Below are 6,195 nucleotides of genomic sequence, written 5' to 3'. Positions count from 1 at the left end.
ACAGAGAGGTTGTGGTAGCACATTTGAGATATTTGTTGTGGAAAAATTTTTCTATTCCGTGCTAATTGTGTTATTTGTTTTAGTTTTTAGGATGATTTATTTTTCGTTGATATTATTTAAAATAATAATTTGTAACTATATTTGTGATGCAGAAATCTAAGATGGCCCCAAAGCAGAGTACCGGCAAAAAATTCTCTGTTGGCCTGAGTAATATGGTTAATGGAAGGTATTATTTCGCCCACTTTGTAAATTTTATGGTCATCCTAATCCCATGCATGTCTGATGAACAGAAGGAAAGAATACGTAGCACTCCATTTGGGCACATGCTAGGTCTACCGTATATAAAACAGAGTAGGCCTGTTTTGGACACATTGCTCTTCCTTTAGGATAATGTTGAGGAGGGTTTTTGGTTTGGTAGGATTATAGTACCTTTTGTAGGGACTGATTTCGCACTAATCCTTGGTTTGAGTGTGACGGGTGATGAGGTGCAACTGCGTAGGAAAGGGAGGTTTACGTGTGACCTCATCACCCGATTTTTTGATGGTGACCACCAGAAAGCCAGTAGAGATGCAATTAAAAGTAGATTACAAGTCCTTGTCGGTATGAGCAGTCGACAAGATGTGGAGGATTTTACAAAATTATGAGTTTTTTATTTTTTTGGGACTATCCTCTTCCCAACCGTACGCTACTATGTCCCTAAGACATTATATTCATTTGTTGATGATTTAGACCGCTTAGATTCGTATAGTTGGGGTCTTGTCGTTTTCTCTTTTCTTCGGCAGCAAATACCTAGCCTAGCCGATAGTGTGAAGACTAGAAACATCACAGGCCAAGGGGTTGGTAGATACATGGATGGCTGCACGGTCGCCCTGGTGGTAAGCATCATAAGATGTTTTTTTTTTTAAATTTCATTGTTACGATATATATTATTAGATGTAATTTGATGTTTACAATGCATTTTGGGCAAGTATGGGCTGTTGAGCATGCTAACAGCATTGTTGGAAGGCATCGGCCACCGTTCATGTATCCACGTCTCGTACGCTGGAACAACACCCCATTCCCCCGCAGGGTGGACGTGATTGCGGATGTTATGAAAAATTTAAAACAATTTGAGGTTTGAATGTTGAATTCTTACATTGAAAATATTTTAACTTGTACATAAATTTAACTGTTCGCATGCTTTAGGTTATTGAGAAGCTAGAACCAAGAGAGGAGGAGTTGCACCTTCTCTCGCAAGGAAGGCCACAATTACTACGGCCTGATGAGAGGCATACGGAGACAGAACAGCAACAATCCGTGCATGTCGGAACTCAGGTATTAGCAGCTTACTGTGACATAGCATTTCCAAACATAGTTAAAAGCACTTTTGATTTGGCATGCACTTTTCACTTGCCGGCACATAGTTCAAGTTTGCACACATGGATGTATGCCTACAGTTTGTTCAATTCATACACCACATTCATTATTGTATTGTTTTAGATTTCGTCATCCAGCCAAAGTGATCGACATCCACAGCGGGGAATTCACACACGTATCACAGTGCTTGAGATGTGTTTGCTACAACATGGCTTTAGTTTACCAGACCCTCATCCTATTAGGGATGTTGAGAATACCCGCATAGAACAGCTCGATAAGAGGGTGTCGACAATAGAGAAGGTCCTACGAGATAAGGGCCTTCTGGTTGATGACAAACCTGGGGAGCATGCTACAGTTCCCGCTGAGGTAAGCATGCTTTCTCTGTATAAAGTCTGACAAGTTAACTATCAGTTCTAGTATGAATCGATTTGCTTGATTTAAATATGATCTTCCTTGATTACGTGAAGGAGCATACCACAGTTGATCCATCTATTCACGACGATGCTCTTCAGAAAGATCATATGCAGCATAGTGCTGATTCGGTGGAGGTATGTAATTTTTTGGTACGTAGTATTCGCAGTTTTTAGAATGGTAGTATAAATTGTCTTTGTTGCCCAGATAGACAACCCAAGAGGGGGGTGAATGATAAGTACTTAATAATCTATAATTTAGTTATCTTTCCATAGCACTTATCAATGTTTTTAAACTGATAAATATATATTTTACCATAAAATTAAATAAACATTGAAATGAATTTAAAATATGGTAAGAGGTAAATAATTCTTTTCTCAAGACAGACTCTAAACTTGTCTCTTTCCTAGTTATAATCTTTCATGAAAATATATAAGGAGGAGATTGTGTTGACCCGGTTTGGTAACCTGATAGAATTGTAGTCAAGCTAAGGTTATAATTAAATGGGTTTTGGTCCTGATTCGATCGAAAGTTATAATTTATTTTGTATGGGGCAGAGGTTTGATTAACTCTTTTTATTAGGTCACGGTCCTGTTTTTAGTCTTGTCTAGTCGAGTTCGATCTGAAGCAGCTTAGCAAGAATTAAATTTAAATGACAATGGGCTCAAGGACAAGTCAACCATCATGACCCACCTCAAACCCAAAGTCAATTCCCAACCAATTCCTTACTAGCCTTCATATAAAATTTATAAATTGAAAAAAAAAGAAGATAATTAATATAATAAAATAAATAAAAATAATTTCGGGGAGAATCACTGGATTCACTGTTCATATGAACAGTGTCCCGTAAAAACACTATTCATATGAACAGTGTAAAATAAATAAATAAAATAAATAAATAGATAATAATAAATCCCACTGTTTATCTTCTTCCTCCCGCTGCCAATCCTTCCCGTGATCCCGCCTCATTCATTTCCTTCCATCAAAACAGCCCGATCTTCCATCAGCCGCGTGCCAAATCCAAGAGGGAGATCAGCCGGGCATCTTCCGCATCCGGCCATGGCGTCGTCTTCATTCCCGGATGCTCCGCCGGCGATCACTCCTCCGCTGCAATCAACAAGCCGCTCCAACCGTCGGGAATCAAATGCTCCGCATCAGCCCGTTCCAGCACGAGTTCCACGGGGTGCAGCCAGCGACCGGATCCCCCGCCTCTCCTTCCGATCGTGACGCTTCCAATTCATCATTCGCACAGCACTCGGACACCTGCAACATCTTTCCGCCCGGATTCATCCCTAGCACCAAGCCGTGATCGGCTCCCAACCGCTGGAAACCCAGCTCGGCATTCATCTACAGCTCAGTCCCCAGCTTCTCCGAGATCCAGATACTCCGCATCAGCACCTCCCATCGATCCCGCGGCCATCTCATCTTCTTCCCTCCACCTCCCGTCGATCCAGCGGCCGGCTTCATTTCCGGCCATTACAATCAAACACTCCACGGATCCCTCCCAAAATCCAGCCACGCCATTGACGCCATTCATCCACTATAAAAGGAGGAGGGCGTTCGGTGGCAAGTGGGGAGCTCGGTTGAGAAGAAAGAAACAGGGGAGAGGCTCTGTTTCGGTGAAGAAGAAGAAGAAGAAAGCCGAGAGAAAGAAATAAAAAAAAAAAGAAAAGAGAGAGGGGAGGAAAGAGAAGAGTTTGTGATATTTTGGGAAGAATGAGAGGTGCTTAATTTCATTTGAAGATAGGAGGTCATCCGGAAGCCATGCTCGGCTAAACATCTAATTTAGGGCTGGATGAAGCCCTAGCAATGTATCAGGGCATTGTAGTTCTCATTTTCTTTATTATTTTGGAGCTTGTTTAAATTCTTATCTTCAATGAAATATCTTTTTATGATGTTTAAACTTTGAGCATGCCATTTACTATTCATGTTTGCTAAAGTAGTCTAAGATGATCCATGCCTAGGAAGATGAGGTGTGCTGCATCCTAGATTAGCATACTTAGGTAGACACTTCATGCTATACCAAAGATGGATTTTTCTAACACTCTTTATGTTTTTATTTTAAAAGGCTTGTAGCCAAAATTGCATGCCTCTCCAAAAGATAAAAATTAAGAACACAATCCTTGATGCAATGCTATGTGGTGGATTCCAAATCCTAGATCTATTTACTTTGATAAAATCCAATCCATACTCATAGTTTAATTTAGTTAAATCAAGTTAGCAAATTCTTCTTTTTGATTTATTTTTTTAAAAAAAATAATCTATTCTTCAATCCCTGTGGACCGACACCCGTAATCACTATCCTACAGGATATGTGCTATTGCGTGGTTTATTTTCAAAATTGAAAGAACCGAAGAAAAAATCTGGGATGATCAAAAAGAGAACTGCTGGAAAAGGAATGCTGTAGAGGTTTGCCTAAAAAAAAAAATTAAATTGCTGGGAAAATTTTCTTTGGTAACCTCTAAACTTTTCTTATTTAAATTAATTATTGGCTTGAAATTTTGTGGTGATTGTTTGATTTTAATTATAGCAAAATTGTGAATGCATGCCTGATACACATACACAAATCAATCTGCACATAGTAAGGGCAATCACCCCAACAAGATAAGAGCCGGATTTCATCACCGGACTCTTGCCCAACTTAGGTGAACTCAATCTCACATAGTGTCACTTTAATTAAAATCAATTAGACATTGGCTCCTAGGGACATTCGAGCTCAATAGGACGAAGATCACCGAAAGTTGCACCAATTTCGCTTTGTGGCTTAGTTGATGTCTAGGCAAGCTTTGTCCCTATAAGGGAGACAGTTCATCTGTTCGAGGCAAGTGGGTTTTAAGTGGGACCTTTGCGAACGCATCGTGACCCCTCCACTTACCTGGGAGCTTACCTGGTCAACTCGGTTCATTAGACCGGATTGGAGGCTTAGGTGCCCTCTTCAAACCAGTTAGGAGCTGTCTAGTGATTTTAGGACAAAGACTAGGATTGATATGCTTTTCTCTTTTATTGCATGCTTGATTGATCGAGTATTAGTGTATGCACGGTAGTCGTTCTAGAGTACAAAACCTATTACCTTTTGACCCTGAAATAGAACGAACCCTTAGGAACATTCGAGCTAAGATCAAAACATTAGGATCATCCCCACCTCTTAAGATGGCTGAAGAACAACCCAAACTCCTGAGGGAGTACTTTACTCCCACTATTTACACTTCCCCATCTTGCATTCGATTACCTGAGGTAGCAGCTGCACAATATGAAATAAAGTCTAGTGTGATCCAAATGCTTCCATCTTTTTATGAGCTCACCAACGAAGACCCATACAAACATTTAGATGAATTTCTTGAGATTTGCACCACTGTCAAGATTCAGAACTTCACTGATGATGCCCTGAAACTTAGGTTATTCCCCTTCTCCCTTAAAGATAGAGCCAAACAATGGCTGAATTCTTTAGAAGCTAACTCAATTCGTTCTTGGGATCAAATGCAACAAGAATTCCTTAAAAAATACTTTCCTATAGGAAGAACGAACCAGTTTAGACGTGCCATTACAAGCTTCTCCCAAACCGAGGGAGAAGAATTTCATGAAACTTGGGAGAGATTTCGGGACCTAATCCGTAAATGCCCTCATCATCAAATACCTAAGTGGCAGCTAGTGCAATGTTTCTATGACGGTTTGACGGAACGAAACCGTCAGATGATCGATGCTGCATGCGGGGGGACTTTCATGCTTCGAAATGAGCATGAAGCATGGCAACTATTTAAAAATCTTAATGAAAACTCCCTCCACCATGCTTCATGTTCTCGTCAAGCATCTCCGAATTTTCAAAGAAAAGGGGCCATTTGTGAAATAAGTCATTCTATGGACCTGTCTAGCAAGGTAGATGCATTGTCTCATAAGATTGACCAACTAATGATAGGAGGACATGTCGTTAGCTCTTTCCAAGCACAAGTGTGTGCTATCTGTTCTAGCCCATCGCATCCTATTCATGAGTGCCCCTCAGCACTCCAATATCCCGAACTCGTGCAAGAACACATCAATGCTGCCCAAACACAGCCCAGACCGGATATGATCCATTTTTCAATACATATAATCCGGGATGGCGGAATCATCCAAATTTTTCTTGGAGGCAGCAAGCTTCTAATACCTCCCAACCCTTCTCCCAAAATTTTCAAAACCCTCAGAATTTTCATCCCTACCGTCCCTCAACTCAATTTCAGTATCCTCCTCCTCCAACCCAAAGAAATACAGCCTTTGAGGAGAAGGTGTTGACTGCCCTTCAAGGTTTGGAGGCAAACACACAACTATTGCACTCTCACACGCAATCAATTGCTAAGCTAGAATCCCAAATGGGTCAACTAGCTAATGCATTAAACAAGCAAGAGGAAGGTAAGCTTCCAAGTCAACCAATGAGTAATCCTAGGGGACAATATG

The 6,195-nt window shown here is 40.7% G+C and overlaps 1 non-coding gene across 1 annotated transcript; it reads right to left on the bottom strand.

Annotated features, from left to right (window-relative positions):
- Nucleotides 1-5,293: 5,293 nt before the first annotated feature.
- LOC120107225 lies at nucleotides 5,294-5,399 on the bottom strand. Its single transcript, XR_005509120.1, has one exon. It is a non-coding gene; the product is annotated as a small nucleolar RNA R71 (small nucleolar RNA).
- Nucleotides 5,400-6,195: the final 796 nt, after the last annotated feature.

This window comes from Phoenix dactylifera, unplaced genomic scaffold (assembly GCF_009389715.1).
Source record: "Phoenix dactylifera cultivar Barhee BC4 unplaced genomic scaffold, palm_55x_up_171113_PBpolish2nd_filt_p 000800F, whole genome shotgun sequence".
Taxonomy (NCBI): domain Eukaryota; kingdom Viridiplantae; phylum Streptophyta; class Magnoliopsida; order Arecales; family Arecaceae; genus Phoenix; species Phoenix dactylifera.
The sequence above is the reverse complement of the archived record's forward strand: the minus strand, read 5'-3'. Positions and strand labels throughout refer to the sequence as shown.